The following is a 19797-nucleotide window of genomic DNA, read 5'->3' as shown; positions in this document are numbered from 1 at the left end:
GTGGTAACTCTGTTACCGTGGTAACTACACAGGTGCGGCCTGAAGACTATTGGGTGGTCGTGCCTTTATGGACCCTACTGTGTGTACATCCTTTAAGTGGATATATTGGGCAGGTATTCTTGTGTGGCACCTGCTACGCGACTTCTCGCGCCTCCCCCTGCTGTACATATTCGCATGCTTCATGTAACTCAATGCTTCAGGATACACCAAGTATCTTTATGCTTTGCTATGCACCAAGTATATCTCTGCTGCACGATGAACAATATCCTTTTTTCACCAAGCAGGGAACAATGTCGAGCCCCGCAGGTCCCTTAGTTCACACAACAGCTCAGCCTCAGTCAGACAGAGAGAGGGAGAGAGGTTTAGCCAAAGTTTGGCTCAGTGTACGCAACCCCTCACAAATCCACGGAGAGTAGTGTTCGTGTGGGGTACAACTGGCCTCGACCTGGGTTTAATCAAAGAGGCTTACCTGTATGTGTGTGTGGGGGAGGGGGGGGGGGACCGCCCGCGTGTTGTCTCTCTCAGTGTTATTCCGACGCTCGCTGGAGGAGGACGCCACGGTCTCTCCTCACCGTCCGTCTCTCTCTCTCTCACTCACTGCTCTTCGTATTTTGTGTTGCTTCTTGATACGCTGATGGAACGCGTCATAATGGGGTTCGAGGTGTTGCCCCCTGTATCCAGATGGGTGACAGTCACAAAGATTTTAGAAGACAATGAAAAGTACAAGTGAATTTTTTTTTCGAAATAATTCCTTTCTAGAGCTGGTTAAGCGAGGAGATCTAATCTCCAAACTCTGTATTTTTCTTCGTGCTTACCACGTTACGAACTGTCAGTGAGTTAACACAGGACCAACGAACAGAGAAAGGCGAGGACACACAAGGCTATCAGCTCTCCACTGACACGGCAGCGCTGACAGCTGTAACCCCATCACGGTGTTCGGTGCTCACATGTGGGGCTTGACGTAGCGCGCCAAGCAAGAATCGGGTCGAGGATTATCTGGCCAGACTTGTACCTCCCTCGACCAACCAATGTAATTGCTAATTCTCTCGTCCTCTTCCCACGAGGAAAATGGCTTTTAGTTCATATTCAGGGTAATTAATCCCTTGGTACCCGCAGGCAAGCCGGAGACTCGTCAGCTCGCTGTGGACGAGAGAGGGGGGCGGGGAAGAAGGTTACTTCCTAAATGGGTACCTCATTAAAACTTTAAATTCATTCTCAAGTTCTCAAAATTCTTCATTTGCTTCTGGTAGGTTTTTATCAGTAGTGTGACTTTTGGCCTCAGGTTTCTATGGAGGGATTGAAAATGCGATAATCGACTCATCACACTCATAAACGTGGTCAGGTCAAGAGTCAAAGCCGAGACCTCATCTGTGCGACCCTTGACCTCGTGTGACGACTTCTGGGCGACCCTTGACCTCGTGTGACGACTTCTGGGCGACCCTTGACCTCGTGTAACGACTTCTGGGCGACCCTTGACCTCGTGTGACGACTTCTGGGCGACCCTTGACCTCGTGTAACCTCCAGCAACATGTTGACCACATTTACGGCATAACTACAATAAGGTAAGAAACATATAGACTGATAATTACTATATAACCTGTAACACTTTCTGCGGTGCGGCGTTTTTTGTGTTAACATTGTAAATGCGTATTTATATTAATTGTTTTGTTATGCCAAGGCGAGACGGGGAGAGGACTTGATGTCCAAATAAACCTGCAAAAATGCCTAATAGTTTTCTTGTTTAACATTTAGGGGAGAGTGAAATGCAAAATATTAAGACAATAAATAATTTTCAGTATTATTTAGAGGTGAGGTAAGATGGAAAATGAAACAAAAGTATATACGGAAAAGACGAGAATTAAGAGTATCAGCGAAGTCCATAAGTCCCAATCGCAAGACACCACGTCTCTGTTGCGGTCACAAGACATCAGGTCCCAGTTATTAAGTTATCTTCACACATATGAAGAACCTCTCACACATTCACAGCTCCCTGACAAGAGAAAGCAAACTTAGCTTAGCTGCCAACACCCACACATCGTGTCAGCAAGGCGGACAGCCCGCCGCCTGCTTTCAGAACTCTCACTGTATTTCCCATTTCTGAACTTCCCTTCACCTATGTCTCTCCATCCTCTTTACTTCCCCAAAAAGAGGTCCCATTTCTAATCACTGAATCAGGTCCCAGTTCTAATCGCTGCATGAGGTCCCAATTCCAACCCCTGCCACCATTTATAACACTCTTCTTTGCTTATGTTTAAAACACTTTACTTTCGATATTTCACCATTAATAACACCACCCACTTGGCTATCATGTGGGTGGTGATACCGCCACCCGGTGAGCTGTTACGAATTATGACAAATTAAAGTTAGTGTAAGTCTAACTTACACTAACTTTATGGTAGTTCTTCTCCGGCCCCGTCCACGGCGGTCTCCGGGGCTGGAGGTCCCTGTGCCCTTCTTCACCACCTTCAAGGTCAAACCCCGGAACTCACAGTTCCTACGACGGCGATGGAACCAATCGTATTGGCGTTCGCCCTTCCATTGGGGTCTTTCGGCGCCGTGGATAGGGGGGGACCTGCTGCCTGGGTAACAGCTTCTTCTCCATATCAACGTACCCTGGCTTTGCGCCCTAGTGAGGCCACTCCAGAGCGCAACACCGTAGCCTCCTGAGACTGATGAATGCCTACTACATTTAATGCTGCCACCACCTTCGCCTGGATGAAAATGAGTACTTGACGGTGGCTGACGCCGAATTACCTACAGGTGGTTGCAGGTAATGACTCCCCCAATGGAGAACCTTCAAGTTGTTAAGTATGTGAACAAGACCTAGAACATATTTTCCAACGCCAAATCTGTGATGTTACATGAATTTACCTGAAGGTCACTAACACACTATTGTGGCCTCGACGAGGACAGGAAACCAGCAGCTTGTCAAAGGTTCCATTATTTGTCCCGATGATTTTTACAGTTGGATTTTAGAGATCAGCAGAGTTTGGCATTTAAGGCTACGACTGGTAGGCGGTTCCTGTGGGTGATAAAAGCTTCTCCTGTTTTCCTTCCTACATTGTGGCTTGTTGAGCTCCAAACCGTTGCTTCTTGTTTGTGTTACATCTGACTTTATAAAGAAACTGTCTGAATCAACGTCCTCCAAATTGTTCAGTATTTTAAAAGTTTCGATGACCGCCCTATCAATAATTTAAGACATAATGGTATGAATACTTTGAACTCTAACTGCTTCTCACACACATGAATACTGGAGGATATTCATGCGCTCTGCGTACACTTTGCTAGTGTAGGCTAGTAGATTAACCTCGCGCACTTCACCTTCTCTCCTGATTCCATGTATGGCTATCCTGCGAGATGGCTATATTAGATTAACTAGCAGCTAGTTTTATATATGCTATTTAATTTATGTAAAATAGGGTAGCAAAACATTGCTGTGTAAGTTTCTTAATATATTAAAAAACTAAAATTGGTGTGTGTTTGTGTGTTAATTGTTTTTCAACAAACTCCAAATGAGGCCTCAAGGATTAGAACCTTGGCCACCAGGTTAGGTCTAGAATTGCACTCACCCGGCTATCGATTACATAGAATGGTTATAGTACAAGACTGCTATCCTGACTGCCTAGGTTCAAATCCTTGGGGGAGTCATTCGCGTGTTCTGTTGGGGCAAACACTGATGCTTGGGGACCATTCACGCTAATATAAATATAAATTCAATTTGCCTTGCTTAACTGATGTGGCGAAATATTTTAGTGGTTGTTTTCTATAATGACTCACTACACCCGTTTTCTATTATACAATATTATATATATATATTTATTTATTTATTTATTTATTTATTTATTTATTTATTTATTTATTTATTTATTTATTTATTTATTTATATACAAGAAGGTACATTAGGTTTATGAGAATACATAATGAGATAATAATACATTTATGAGAATACATGGTAATTTATAATCTTGTAAAGCCACTAGTACGCACAGCGTTTCGGACAGGTCCTTACTCTAACAGATAATTTTAAGTAGGTAAATTCTAGCGGAATTAATAAAATGATAACAGATAAAATGCAAGAAAGAAAAAAAATGAGATGAGAGAGTAGGTATATTAAAGCACATTGGTATATTAAAGCTCTGATTGATTGCATTGACAGCTTGATTGGTAATTTTAAACGAAGATTAAGTCTCTTAAGAGAAGATTAAGTCCCACTACACCAGTCTCCGTGGTGTAGTGGGAAGACACTCGCCTGGCGTTCCGCGAGTGCTTTGTCATGGGTTCGTATCCTGGCCGGGGAGGATTTACTGGGCGCAATTCCTTAACTGTAGCCTCTGTTTAACTCAACAATAAAATGTGTACTTGGATGAAAAAACTATTCTTCGCGGCGGGGATCGTATTCCAGGGACCATAGGATTAAGGACTTGCCCGAAACGCTACGCGTACTAGTGGCTCTACAAGAATGTAACAACTCTTGTATATATATAAAAAAAAAATAATAGGCACTATATAGCAAATTGAAGGCACATATAAGAAGACAGCAATGATCACAATGGTAAAGATGTTTGGATTGGATACATGAAGATTGGGAGATTGGGTAGCACTAGATGCATTGCAATTTTAAAGCAAACAAGGTAAAAAACTATGAAGATGAAATTAGGTACTTTTTAGTTTTGTTTTTGAATGACGCAAAAGTTGGACAGCTTTTCAATTCACTAGGGAGTGAGTTCCATAGACTGGGTCCCTTTATTTGCATAGAGTGTTTACACAGATTAAGTTTGACTCTGGGGATATCAAAGAGATATTTATTTCTGGTGTGGTGATAATGGGTCCTATTACATCTGTCCAGGGAGAGTTTCAGAGCAGGATTTGTATTTAAGAACAGGGTTTTGTAAATGTAGTTGACACAAGAGAATGTGTGGAGTGAGATTATGTTTAGCATGTTTAGGGAGTTAAACAAGGGAGCTGAGTGTTGCCTGAAAGCAGAATTTGTTATTTTTCTGATAGCAAAGTTTTTCTGGGTGATGATGGACCTGAGGTGGTTTGCAGTGGTTGAACTCCATTCACAGATACCATAATTAAGACAGGGATAGATTAGTGCATAACATAGTGAGATAAAAGCAGAGTTAGGTTCATAATATCTGATTTTGGAGAGTATTCCAAGTGTTTTAGAGACTTTCTTAGTTATGTGTTGTATGTGGGTGCTGAAGTTGAGTCTCTTGTCTAGGAATAGACCAAGAAACTTTCCATCACATTCCAATTCACATATGTCGGGGAACAGGAAGCCAGTGTGCATTCATATACGTTTGGCTTTATTTTCCTGTTTCCTCCGTTCACTCTTTTACAGAAGGCATCTTAGACGGACATTGTCTCCTTCTTAAACGCTTGCTAGGTGAAGTGGTGTGGTACTGAGTAACGCCAGGCGGTGATCCATAGTAAAGCAGGTTCGAACCCTGGACGGGTCGTGGAGTTCCTACCTGACTTATGGCTTGGGGGACTATTCAAGCTTTCTTTCGTTATATGTGAGGTTCAGTCCCTGAGCCCATTATGTGCCTCTGTAACCCTTTCCACTTTCCAAGATGGGTATGGGGTACATAATAAATGAACTAAACTCTAATATATATATATATATATATATATATATATATATATAATATATATATATATATATATATATATATATATATATATATATATATATATATATATATATTGCCGGCATTGTTATCCTCGACCAGTGCTACAGGTGAATTAGTTAAGGAAATACTACCAGAATATCTTAGAGACTGCATTGGGATTCATGATCCCAAATTCGCGGAAGGAGCCGGTCAGTGGGACACTCTTGCCAACTCTCACACTCGACCAACTTTTCCAAATGACTGCAAACAGGCCAAATGCGATAGCCCCATAGTGGAAAACATCGTTACATCAATGCTGGAGGCAGCTTCTGGGAAGGACAGAGCGCGTCTTCTACCTGTGCAAGCTCCCCATGCTGGGAACTTCCTGTTGGCAGTCCCTAATTCCGCCTTGGGCACCCGTCTGGACCATCGGACCCTAAGTATTGGTGTTGCTCTGCGCCTTGCCGCCCCTATCTCCACCGAGCACCGGTGTATTTGCGGCCATGCACGGGCAGACCAATACGGCAGCCATGGTCTCATCTGTCGTAAGACACAGGGGAAAGATTGCCAGACATGAAGCAGTCAATGACATCATCAAGAGAAGTTTGGCTTCAGCTGGGTGTCCAGCACAAAGGGAACCTCAGTTGTGCAGACCTGACAACAGCCAAAAACGCCCAGATGGAGTCACCCTGCAGCCATGGAGGGAAGGTAAACAGGTCGTGTGGGACTATACGTGTGCATCCACATTGGCTGATACCTATCTACCTTACAGCACAGCTGAGGGAGGCGGGGCGGCCACCTTCAGGGAGACCCAGAAAATCAACAAGTACAGAGACCTAGAACGTTGTTCAGGTTTGTGCCGATAGGCTCTGAGACTCTGGGCGCCTGGGGTAAATGTGCACTTAAGTTTATAAAGGAGGTGGATGAGGACCTCATTGGGAAAACTAAAGACTCAAGAGAGGCCAGTTTCATGTTCTAGCGCCTCAGTGTCGCAGTTCAGAGGGGAAATGCGTGCTGTATCTTGGGTACGCACCCGACCCCCGAGGAGCTGGACGAGATCTTCGAACACTGATTGTGATATTGTTATATATAAGTGTGTGTTCTCTGTAAACTATAGCAATGCATTAAAATTAAATAAAACAAAATTAATAACAAAGAATGGGGATGGTAGGAGAGGAAAAGATTAAAGTGTTCAGTGAGAATCCACAAGGTCTTCTCTGAACACTCTTTATTTTCTTCTTCGAGGATGTGGGTCCCTTTAATTGCATCAGAGGTGGTGTTTCATTGCATTGGGATATATATATATATATATATATATATATATATATATATATATATATATATATATATATATATATATATATATATATATATATATATATATATATATGTATATTCATCAGAATAAATGCATTATATTATTTTTATGTCTCCCTTATGTGTATGAGGAGCTGGAAGTCTTCTAAGCCCCTTCTCAAGAGCTAAATGAGTATCCAATCTTGTTAGAGGCGGTCGGGGGACCCCCAAATCTCTTCCAATTTAGCTTGCAGGAGTAGTGAAAACCTCCAGTGTTCCACGGGAGAGTGATGACCTGGCTCTTCTCATTGGTTTACCCTCAAGGAGACATAAATAAACCAGTTCTGCTCTATAGCGAAAACAAAATTATTGACCAGACCACACACTAGAAAGTGAAGGGACGACGACGTTTCGGTCCGTCCTGGACCATCTTCAAGTCGATTGTGAGATCGTCCTGGACCATTCTCACAATCGACTTGTGAATGGTCCAGGACGGACCGAAACGTCGTCGTCCCTTCTCTTTCTAGTGTGTGGTCTGGTCAACATATTTCAGCCACGTTATTGTGACTCCTCGTCTACACAAAATTATTTATTCTCGTCGACCACTTTTGTCAAGGGCGAAGAATCTTGAGAGTAAATTACGAAAAAAACAAAACAAAAAAAAAAGTTGAGGACTCAGTTAAGTCTTACTTCCTAGAGTTAAGGCTCTCTAATCTCCTTATAAACCTGCAGTGCATGTATAATGAACGCGCCTTAATCACCGCTGCATTTGGTTGACAGTTTGGGCACCATTTGTGCTTTTAAAACAATCACGTGGAATTATTAGTCATTACTTTGGTCTATAAAGGGATCAAGCTAGACGTTATCTGCTAATCCTTTGCAATTACAACTGTAATACAGTGACAATATTGCTTTTCTATCCAGGCCACCACTGTAGCAACACCATACTGTATCCACGCCACCATTGTAGCAACAATACACTGTATCCAGAAGAATACATTGTATTCTCTAACCTTGCATCACGGAACGCCCGTGATGGAAGGGTACGGCATCATCAGGGTACGGGGCGTACCTTGCATCCTCCGGGTACGGGGCGTACCTTGCATCCTCACAGTACGCCCCAACTCTCAGCTAATTAAGACTATTTGGTGTGAAGCACTTCCAATCTCGGCCCTCAAGGAACCCAAGAATGGCTTCACTACGACCCGACCCAGAAGAAAAAAACTGATTAAGATCTCAGGAGGGTCCAAAGTTTCAGCTCTGGGCCAAGAGAAGAAAGTTCGCTAAATTGTGATTCGATTTCCATTTGGAGAATTAACTCTATTGTCCGCTGCTCTTAAGACAGGCTATGGGTTACCGGCTAGGCTGTAGACTTCGTACTCTGTGAACGGCAAGGCTGAAGACCTCGTACTCTGTGAACGGCAAGGCTGAAGACCGCGTACTCTGTGAAATGCAAGGCTGAAGACCGCGTGCTCTGTGAACGGCAAGGCTGAAGATCGCGTACTCTGTGAACTGCAAGGTTGAAGACCTCGTACTCTGTGAACTGCAAGGTTGAAGACCTCGTACTCTGTGAACGGCAAGGCTGAAGACCGCGTGCTCTGTGAACGGCAAGGCTGAAGATCGCGTACTCTGTGAACGGCAAGTCTGAAGACCTCGTACTCTGTGAACGGCAAGGTTGAAGACCTCGTACTCTGTGAACGGCAAGGCTGAAGACCGCGTACTCTGTGAACGGCAAGTCTGAAGACCGCGTACTCTGTGAACGGCAAGTCTGAAGACCTCGTACTCTGTGAACGGCAAGGCTGAAGACCGCGTACTCTGTGAACGGCAAGTCTGAAGACTGCGTACTCTGTGAACGGCAAGTCTGAAGACCGCGTACTCTGTGAACGGCAAGGCTGAAGACCTCGTACTCTGTGAACGGCAAGACTGAAGACCGCGTACTCTGTGAACTAAGCCGCTTCGGTAAAGCTTTCGCGTAAGCAAAGGTAAAACAATTACCTTTGCTTCGCGCGAAAGCTCTAACAAAGCCGCCTCGTTTACCATATACGAGGTCGATCGCATAGTTCAAGAACAACCCATCCTCCGAATTGAGAGTACGATTTAATACTAAGTGAAATAAGTACATTTTCTTACTGATATAAACAGTGCATAATTGCACTTATGAGGCTGTTACATTTACCCAACTCCCTCCCCCGATTTAATTCTCCTTGTTTTCTGTTAAGATACTCAGCACTTTAGGATGAATTTTCAACTCCAGTTTGCAATACACAAGTTTTAAATATCAGGAATTTCTTTTTCAGCTTTATTAAACAATGTAGATTTTATACAAAATTTTAAAATATTCTGAGTTACTTTACAATTTATTTATATATTTTAGTTTTGTTTTATTAGTTTTACAAAACTGTAATATCAGTATAGCTATAGGTTAAGTACTAATTGTAATTAAGAAGCAATAAAATTATTATCTTCAAAAACTAAGACGGTTAGGTGAGGTTGTGGTTTTCTATTGTGTTTTTCAGGTAAACTCAAATATTCACAATATATTTGACAGTACGATTTAATACTAAGTGAAAATAAATACAATTCCTAACTGCTATGAATAGTACATAATTGCACTTATTTGTCTTCTTACATTTACCACCCCATTTTTGGAGGACGGGCTGTTAAAGAAATAACTGCCTTCGTGGTTCGGTTGTCTTTCTTATTGTGGTGTTTTTCTTGTAGTTTGTCTTGTGTGAATACATGCGCTATGTTAAGACTGTAAAGCTTTATATCTAAGCTGTAAATACAGCGAATTGATTTCCTGCGCATTTATAAAATGTCGCATTTGCCATATTCTCATAAATGAGCACAATGCGAATACATGCATCACGCTACGCACTACTGATGTATGCATGAAGCAACACATGACGAACTCGACCGTGAAGCAAAATATTACAGTATTTATAGAACCAAGTGATGTAATTATTTGCGTCAATCTGCTTATAGGTAAATATGACGGCATAACTATAGCAAACTTGTCTATATAAATATATATATATATATATATATATATATATATATATATATATATATATATAATGTCGTACCTAGTAGCCAAAACGCACTTCTCGGCCTACTATGCAAGGCCCGATTTGCCTAATAAGCCAAGTTTTCCTGAATTAATATTTTTTCTCTAATTTTTTTCTTATGAAATGATAAAGCTACCCATTTCATTATGTATGAGGTCAATTTTTTTTATTGGAGTTAAATTTAATGTAGATATATGACCGAACCTAACCAACCCTACCTAACCTAACCTAACCTATCTTTATAGGTTAGGTTAGGTAGCCGAAAAAGTTAGGTTAGGTAGGTTAGGTAGTTGAAAAACAATTAAATCATGAAAACTTGGCTTAATATATATATATATATATATATATATATATATATATATATATATATATATATATATATATATATATATATATATATATATATATATATATATGAATAACGAAATATGTTTATTACACAAAGAAATCCTATTAACGTTATGTATCAGTGAGAAAATCACTGGGAGCCTTAAATAGGATTCGAACCCGCACACTCCCAAGATCACGGCTTGAGACCATTCAGACCAACAAGGAAATGTGTACAAGAATACGTAATTGTGAATATAAAGAACGGTAAAATTAGTATAATACAACCTAGTATAATGAGTGTACCAGAACACGGTATAATGAGTGTACCAGAACACGGTATAATGAGTGTACCAGAACACAGTATAATGAGTGTACCAAAGCACAGTATAATGCGTGTACCAGAACACGGAATAATGAGTGTACCAGAACACGGTATAATGAGTGTACCAGAACACAGTATAATGAGTGTACCAAAGCACAGTATAATGCGTGTACCAGAACACGGTATAATGAGTGTACCAGAACACAGTATAATGAGTGTACCAGAACACGGAATAATGAGTGTACCAGAACACGGAATAATGAGTGTACCAGAACACAGTATAATGAGTGCACCAGAACACGGTATAATGAGTGTACCAGAACACAGTATAATGAGTGTACCAAAGCACAGTATAATGCGTGTACCAGAACACTGTATAAAGAGTGTACCAGAACACAGTATAATGAGTGTACCAGAACACGGTATAATGACCGTACCAGAACACAGTATAATGACCGTACCAGAACACAGTATAATGACCGTACCAGACCACAGTATAATGACCGTACCAGAACACAGTATAATGACCGTACCAGAACACAGTATAATGACAGTACCAGAACACAGTATAATGACCGTACCAGAACACGCTATAATGAGTGTACCACAACACAGCATGAGTGTACCAGAACACGGTATAATGAGTGTACCAGAACACGGTATAATGAGTGTACCAGAACACGGTATAATGAATGTACCAGAACACAGTATAATGAGTGTACCAGAACACAGTATAATGACCGTACCAGAACACAGTATAATGACCGTACCAGAACACAGTATAATGACCGTACCAGAACACGCTATAATGAGTGTACCACAACACAGCATGAGTGTACCAGAACACGGTATAATGAGTGTACCAGAACACGGTATAATGAGTGTACCAGAACACGGTATAATGAGTGTACCAGAACACAGTATAATGCGTGTACCAGAACACAGTATAATGAGTGTACCAGAACACGGTATAATGACCGTACCAGAACACAGTATAAAGACCGTACCAGAACACAGTATAATGACCGTACCAGAACACAGTATAATGACCGTACCAGAACACAGTATAATGACCGTACCAGAACACAGTATAATGACCGTACCAGAACACAGTATAATGACCGTACCAGAACACGCTATAATGAGTGTACCACAACACAGCATGAGTGTACCAGAACACGGTATAATGAGTGTACCAGAACACGGTATAATGAGTGTACCAGAACATGGTATAATGAGTGTACCAGAACACAGTATAATGACCGTACCAGACCACAGCACAGTAATGTGGTGAGACATAAAGTAACAGGAACGTCGTGCAGAGAAAAACGCGAGATAAAGCAGGTGGCAATAGGCGCCCATTAAAGATGGGTCCACCTAAGAGAACCCATTAAAGCTGTCTCCCCCATAGGTGCAGATGGAGCCTGTGATAAGGAAGACGCGCCATATAGGCACGACAAGATATCTTTGAAGGAGGTAGTTAGGAACGGAGGGACTGTGGCAGTGAAGGAGTGACTGTGGCAGTGAAGGAGTGACTGTGGCAGTGAAGGAGGGACTGTGGCAGTGAAGGAGTGACTGTGGCAGTGAAGGAGGGACTGTGGCAGTGAAGGAGGGGACTGTGGCAGTGAAGGAGGAAATGTGGCAGTGAAGGAGGGACTGTGTCAGTGAAGGAGGGACTGTGGCAGTGAAGGAGGGACTGTGGCAGTGAAGGAGGGACTGTGGCAGTGAAGGAGGGACTGTGGCAGTGAAGGAGGGACTGTGGCAGTGAAGGAGGGACTGTGGCAGTGAAGGAGGGACTGTGGCAGTGAAGGAGGGACTGTGGCAGTGAAGGAGGGACTGTGGCAGTGAAGGAGGGACTGTGGCAGTGAAGGAGGGACTGTGGCAGTGAAGGAAGGGACTGTGGCAGTGAAGGAGGGACTGTGGCAGTGAAGGAGGGACTGTGGCAGTGAAGGAGGGGACTGTGGCAGTGAAGGAGTGACTGTGGCAGTGAAGGAGGTACTGTGGCAGTGAAGGAGGGACTGTGGCAGTGAAGGAGGGACTGTGGCAGTGAAGGAGGAACTGTGGCAGTGAAGGAGGGACTGTGGCAGTGAAGGAGGGGACTGTGGCAGTGAAGGAGGGACTGTGGCAGTGAAGGAGGAACTGTGGCAGTGAAGGAGGAACTGTGGCAGTGAAGGAGGGACTGTGGCAGTGAAGGAGGGACTGTGGCAGTGAAGGAGTGACTGTGGCAGTGAAGGAGGGACTGTGGCAGTGAAGGAGGGACTGTGGCAGTGAAGAAGGGACTGTGGCAGTGAAGGAGGGACTGTGGCAGTGAAGGAGGGACTGTGACAGTGAAGGAGGGACTGTGGCAGTGAAGGAGTGACTGTGGCAGTGAAGGAGGGGACTGTGGCAGTGAAGGAGGGACTGTGGCAGTGAAGGAGGGACTGTGGCAGTGAAGGAGGGGACTGTGGCAGTGAAGGAGGGACTGTGGCAGTGAAGGAGGGACTGTGGCAGTGAAGGAGGGACTGTGGCAGTGAAGGAGGGACTGTGGCAGTGAAGGAGTGACTGTGGCAGTGAAGGAGGAACTGTGGCAGTGAAGAAGGGACTGTGGCAGTGAAGGAGGGACTGTGGCAGTGAAGGAGGAACTGTGGCAGTGAAGGAGGAACTGTGGCAGTGAAGGAGGGACTGTGGCAGTGAAGGAGTGACTGTGGCAGTGAAGGAGGAACTGTGGCAGTGAAGGAGGAACTGTGGCAGTGAAGGAGGGACTGTGGCAGTGAAGGAGGGACTGTGGCAGTGAAGGAGGGACTGTGGCAGTGAAGGAGTGACTGTGGCAGTGAAGGAGGAACTGTGGCAGTGAAGGAAGGACGGTGGCAGTGAAGAAGGGACTGTGGCAGTGAAGGAGGGACTGTGGCAGTGAAGGAGGGGACTGTGGCAGTGAAGGAGGGACTGTGGCAGTGAAGGAGGGACTGTGGCAGTGAAGGAGGGACTGTGGCAGTGAAGGAGGGACTGTGGCAGTGAAGGAGGGACTGTGGCAGTGAAGGAGGGACTGTGGCAGTGAAGGAGGGGCTGTGGCAGTGAAGGAGGGACTGTGGCAGTGAAGGAGGGACTGTGGCAGTGAAGGAGGGACTGTGGCAGTGAAGGAGGGACTGTGGCAGTGAAGGAGGGACTGTGGCAGTGAAGGAGGGACTGTGGCAGTGAAGGAGTGACTGTGGCAGTGAAGGAGGAACTGTGGCAGTGAAGGAGGGACTGTGGCAGTGAAGGAGGGACTGTGGCAGTGAAGGAGGAACTGTGGCAGTGAAGGAGGAACTGTGGCAGTGAAGGAGGGACTGTGGCAGTGAAGGAGGGACTGTGGCAGTGAAGGAGGAACTGTGGCAGTGAAGGAGGGACTGTGGCAGTGAAGGAGGGACTGTGGCAGTGAAGGAGGGACTGTGGCAGTGAAGGAGTGACTGTGGCAGTGAAGGAGGAACTGTGGCAGTGAAGGAAGGACTGTGGCAGTGAAGAAGGGACTGTGGCAGTGAAGGAGGGACTGTGGCAGTGAAGGAGGGGACTGTGGCAGTGAAGGAGGGACTGTGGCAGTGAAGGAGGGACTGTGGCAGTGAAGGAGGGACTGTGGCAGTGAAGGAGGGACTGTGGCAGTGAAGGAGGGACTGTGGCAGTGAAGGAGGGACTGTGGCAGTGAAGGAGGGACTGTGGCAGTGAAGGAGGGACTGTGGCAGTGAAGGAGGGGCTGTGGCAGTGAAGGAGGGACTGTGGCTGTGAAGGAGGGGACTGTGGCAGTGAAGGAGGGACTGTGGCAGTGAAGGAGGGGACTGTGGCAGTGAAGGAGGGACTGTGGCAGTGAAGGAGGGACTGTGGCAGTGAAGGAGGGGACTGTGGCAGTGAAGGAGGGACTTAAGATGCAAGGAAGGAGTGTAGAAAGTGCATGAAACGAACGATGCAGCTAGAGATGGGCTGTGTGAAGAAGAGATAACGAAGTAACAGAGAGGAGAGATTGAAATTGAAATAAGTTTATTGAGGTAAAATACACACAAAGGGATGAGGTAGCTCAAGCTATTCTCACCCCGTTCAGTACATCGTGTTAATACATACACACAAACACATCACAAACAATAAACATATTACCAAGCATTCTGAGAGATAAATATCTACATTTATGGTGGTTGAATAACTTTTGCGCCACTGAAATATTGTCTTGACATTTCCGGTGAATGAGGTGAGGTGTAGATGATATTGGAACTTCCATCTGTTTATTTGCTGTTTCTTCAAGTTTGGATCTTGTGGGGGGGGGGGAGAGGGGGGGGTTATACTCTGGGTGTAGGGAAATATAATCTGATCAAGATTAAGTAATTGGGAGTCTAAGTTCAAGGGGTGCTAAGTCATTGATCAGGACTTGAGTGTAACAGGAAGTGAAGCCTAGAGTGGTTGAGTGTAACCAGTAATTTGTGTGGGGGGGGTATCCCAGCAGGCTGTCATGGGGTATCCCAGCAGGCTGCCGTGGGGTATCCCAGCAGGCTGCCATGGGAATCCCAGCAATCTTTAGAATGCGAGAACAGAGGTCCCTGTACATGCCCAACCGGCCCATGCAAGGCATTTCCTCTTTAAACCAAACAACTAACAATTTCATTTTTCTATTTGAGACTTAAAATATTGACTTCGCGTCTATAAGTCACTTAGAAACATGTTCCATGAGTCAACAACCTTATTTCCAAACCAGTAAATATTTCTATTTTGTGTTAATGTATATTTTGAACTCTGTTAATACTCTTTATATTCTTTAATTCGTTTGTATATTTCAATTACTCTTACTCATCGCCTTTCTAGAGATTGTAAATCAACTTTCTTAATCCCTCTTCACGAAGAAAGTTTGTGTTCGATCGTAGTAATTTTGTCATCTCTATACACACTCTAGGGAATTTATTGCTGTTATTTGACGCAGCCAAAACTGAACTTCATAATTCTGGGAAAGACAAAGCCGGAAAAATGACATTAGATGTCATGGTGGCGGCGCTTGTCAGCCTCAACCCCTGGGCCCTGATTGTCATTTTTGTCTATTGTTATTTTTTTGGCTTATGAACTCTAGTAGTCATGACTCTCAGATTATTTCCACGTGCACATTTGGCCATTTCAGCATTGTTCAGATGATATCTTGTATCTCTGTTATCATTGTCTAGGCTCAAAACGTTATATCTGTCAGCATTAAACTGCATCTGTTTATCTTTCATTTTTATTTTAACTGATTGATTTTGAAGCGATATTTGAGCTATTGTTTTAAATTAGTTTCTCTACTTTTATATCATCTGTAAATTGCATAATATTGTTGTTCAGTCTTGTGCCTAAATTGTTTATATATGATAAAGAGCGTAGGTCCTAGAACAGACCCGACGGGCACTCCTCCTTCAACGGTTTCATACTCTGTATCACAGTTATGTTAAGTTTTTTCCTTCCCAAGAGAGAACCAGACCCCTAAACCATCCCCCCAAAACATGTACCTCTCTCCCGAGTCCTTCGTCAGGCACTGCATCAAATCTTTACTACAAAAATTACAAATAAAATAACATGTAAAAGTTGCTAAAATGTACAATGATGCAATCTTTTTTACTGTCAAGACCGAACACTATGCTACTAAATCATTTATATAATCTTGTTCATACACTTGCGTCCCTTCGTAAAGTCATATTATGAACCACTTTATAGTCTATATTTTAAAAAGATTTAAACGAAGGGTCTATATATATATCTATATAAATCTATATTTTAAAAAGATTTAAACGATTTAAACGAACGCGAAGCTTTTGCGATTATGAAGCAATGTTCCCTAGAATGTTAGAGGTCTTGGAGGGCAGTGTTCTCTCACATATAAACACTCGGTACCACAGCTCCAACACTCAACGTTCCCGGTACTGAGGTCGACTCTTGATTGATTAAACCTGCAAGGCAAGAGCTCACTAAACTTCCTCTTTACACTCTTCAAGAACCCAGGGGAAATACTTCGCCTCATCGGTGGAGTTACTGAACTTTAACTTAAGCTTCTCCGACTTGTTCTCTTCACCCTCGACACAGATTTGTTCAGCTGCAAGTATAATATAAAACGCATTTCTAGTAAATACTGGAACAAAAGTTCTCATTCAGAATACTAACCATTTAGTTTTTGTAGGTGTTCGTGTTCATCAGTGTTCATCTTGTTCTCATTCTCTTTTATGTCTCCCTTTTATCTACTTTTCCGATTTATTTTCTTCTCTCTCCTTTTTCTCTATTGTTTCCTCCATTTTCTGCTGTTGTTCCTTTTCTTCTTCTCGACGATCATCTCGAGAAGAACGAGAAGAATCGAGATAATGATGATTCTTCTCGATGATGATTACTCGATCGAATAATCATCATTCTTATCATCATCAACATTATCACATTATCACCCCTTACTTGTTCTAATTGTTTAATATCAAATGTTTCTCTGCATTTTGCAGTGTTGCCTCTTCTTACACGCCGTGTTCAGCCCGGTACTGAACACCACACACATGCCGTGTTCAGCCCGGTACTGAACACCACACACATGCCGTGTTCAGCCCGGTACTGAACACCACACACATGCCGTGTTCAACCAGGTACTGAACACGACACATACACAGTTAATAAAGCATTGTGCTCCCTGCTGCTGGTATAGATGAAACTAAAAAAAAAACCAATGCAATGAAAAATAGCAAGCTGTTTCACCTTCACACAAAGGTCATGGTCATATGAATATGAAAAGGTTAGAAAAAACCTACATATTTAAAAAGCCTTTTCTGTTGCAACTCAGAAAACTGGAGCTTTTGAATAATTCACAAATGTGATCGGTCACTGGAATACTGAGGTTTGGTCTGCAACACCTGTTGATTCTTCACCAATTTATGGATTGATTGTTTGGTTTAAGACCCACTTGTTGGTGGGTCTTAGCAGCCGGTGGGGTCTCAACCTGGCTTCACCAGCGCAGGACTCGTAATTCTGTGGCGCGGGTTCGATTCCCGCACGAGGCAGAAACAAATGGGCAAAGTTTCTTTCACCCTGAATGCCCCTGTTACCTAGCAGTAAATAGGTACCTGGGAGTTAGTCAGCTGTCACGGGCTGCTTCCTGGGGGTGGAGGCCTGGTCGAGGACCGGGCCGCGGGGACACTAAAGCCCCGAAATCATCTCAAGATAACCTCAAGATAACCAGCACCTAGCTAGCCGTTCCGGCTCTCTACCTGGCTTCTCTCGCTAGCTGCTTGGTTCTTTCCACCCCAATTTGGCTCCTGCGGCCCTCTACCTCGTGCAGGTAATAACGAAGCTCATTAAGGACTGGAAAATTCGATAACTTGGTGGCTTCCGGTACAAACTTCATATGATCAAACAGCACAGCACGTGTGTGTGTCTGTGTGCGGGTGTGAACTCACCTCTCTGTGCTTGTAGGATCGAGCTTTAGCTCTTGGATCCCGCTTTTCTAACCCCCACCTGTCTAATGTTATGACTTGGAGCAATATGTTCTTCACCTGTTTCCCTATCTATTCTATTGATTTATTTATATACAAGAAGGTATATTGGGTTTGTGAGAGTACATAGCATTAATTATTTCTCTCTCTCTCTCTCTCTCTCTCTCTCTCTCTCTCTCTCTCTCTCTCTCTCTCTCTTCTTGCGTCCTTAGGTTTGGTTCATTCACTTTCGCCATGCCCCATCCCTTGCAATTCTGGGACGAGCATCGTTGCAAACTTTCGATCCCAGAATCCCAGTTATCCAGGTATAACTGGGATCCAGATAGGATCCCAGTTATCCAATCCCAGAACTTTTCCTCGCCTTGTTACAGGGAGGTAGTTGCTCCCGCCTCTCAACTGGTGGCCATGTTCTTGAGCGTATTGGGCTCTATTATATCTACACGAGTAACCATGTATGGCGTCTGTCCTCACCATATTACTTCCTAATGCATTCCATTTAATAACTGCTCTGACATTGGAAAAAATGCTCTAATGTCTCTATTGCTCATTTAGATTCTCAGCTTCCACCTGTGTCTCATTGTGTGAGTATCATCCGTTAAATAGTATTTTTTTTGTCGGTTCCATTGAGAATTTTGTTTGTGGTAATCATGCAATTTCAGCAATATGAGGTTCAATTCGCGTAGCCTTTCCTCTTAACTCAAACCTCGTAGTTCTGGAACTAGTCTGGTCTGGTACCTTTGAGCAGTCTCAAACTTCGTCTTGTGCTTGCCTAAGTATGGACTAAACGCAGAAGCTGTATGCTCCAGGACTGGTTCAGTATATGTGGTATACAAGGTTCTCAATGATTTTCTTACACAAATTTCTAATGACATTTCTGATGTTAGCTAAAGACGCATATGCCGTTGATCATATATTTTTAACGTGTGCTTCAGGAGACAGGTCCAGAGTGAATATAAATTCCTAAATCATTCTGTCTGTTGCATGGAGTATTTCATCTCATTGGTACCTTATGTTTAGATTTCTGCATCCTACACCTGGCTATTACTTTAAATTTATTCGAGTTAAACTCTAGTAGCCATTTGTAGGATCTTCTGTCAGTGGGACAAATCTGTCTGCTGCTTCCTGACACTGATGGTGCTCCCAAGTCATGTCTTGTGCAGCTTTTCCTCTGAGCTCTGTTACCCATGGCATTTTAATTAGCGAATATCTTATCTCCATGTAATTTCCCTTCCGGTATGCCAACCTTTTGTTCTCTGGTCCCCTTCCTCGAGTAAGTTATCTCTACGTCCACCAGATTACTCAAACACCAATACACTGTGATCACTCATTCTAGCGAGGGCTTCCAAGCTGACTTTCCCTTATGTCTAACTCGTTCAGAGTGAATACCAGGTCAAGTCTAGCTGGTTCGCCATTACCTCTCGCTCTTGTGGGTCCCCGACATGTTGGCTTAAAAAGTTTCCCGTTTTTAGTATTTAATCCAGTGAGAAAACCAATTGAAATAATGAGGTGACTCGAACCAGTCAGTGATCAAGGAACTCCCAACCACACATCTTACCTCCGTACCACGACTTGGTACAAGTTATTCAACTTGGGATTCCACTGAATCCCAGACCACGTTTGATATATCAAACTTGGACAGCGCTTGAGGGTTGCAGTCCTAATGGCCCGGGTTCGATCCTCGGCGAAGGCGGAAACAAATAGGCAGCATTTCTTTTACCCGTGATACCCCTGTTCACCTAGCAGTAAAT

General features: G+C 43.6%; 1 protein-coding gene across 1 annotated transcript in view; it reads left to right on the top strand.

Annotated features, from left to right (window-relative positions):
* The first annotated feature begins 1161 nt into the window (after positions 1-1161).
* LOC123765885 (guanylate cyclase 32E) overlaps positions 1162-19797 on the top strand; it is a 350346-nt gene continuing 331710 nt past the window's right edge. The window contains exon 1 of the mRNA XM_069299969.1: positions 1162-1562. The gene's annotated coding sequence lies outside the window, so the exon portion shown is untranslated. The remainder of the gene's footprint in view (positions 1563-19797) is intronic.

The sequence above is a fragment of the Procambarus clarkii genome, chromosome 5 (genome assembly GCF_040958095.1).
Source record: "Procambarus clarkii isolate CNS0578487 chromosome 5, FALCON_Pclarkii_2.0, whole genome shotgun sequence".
Classification (NCBI taxonomy): Eukaryota; Metazoa; Arthropoda; class Malacostraca; order Decapoda; family Cambaridae; genus Procambarus; species Procambarus clarkii.
Note: the sequence above shows the minus strand (reverse complement) of the source record. Positions and strands in the feature narration are given on the sequence as shown.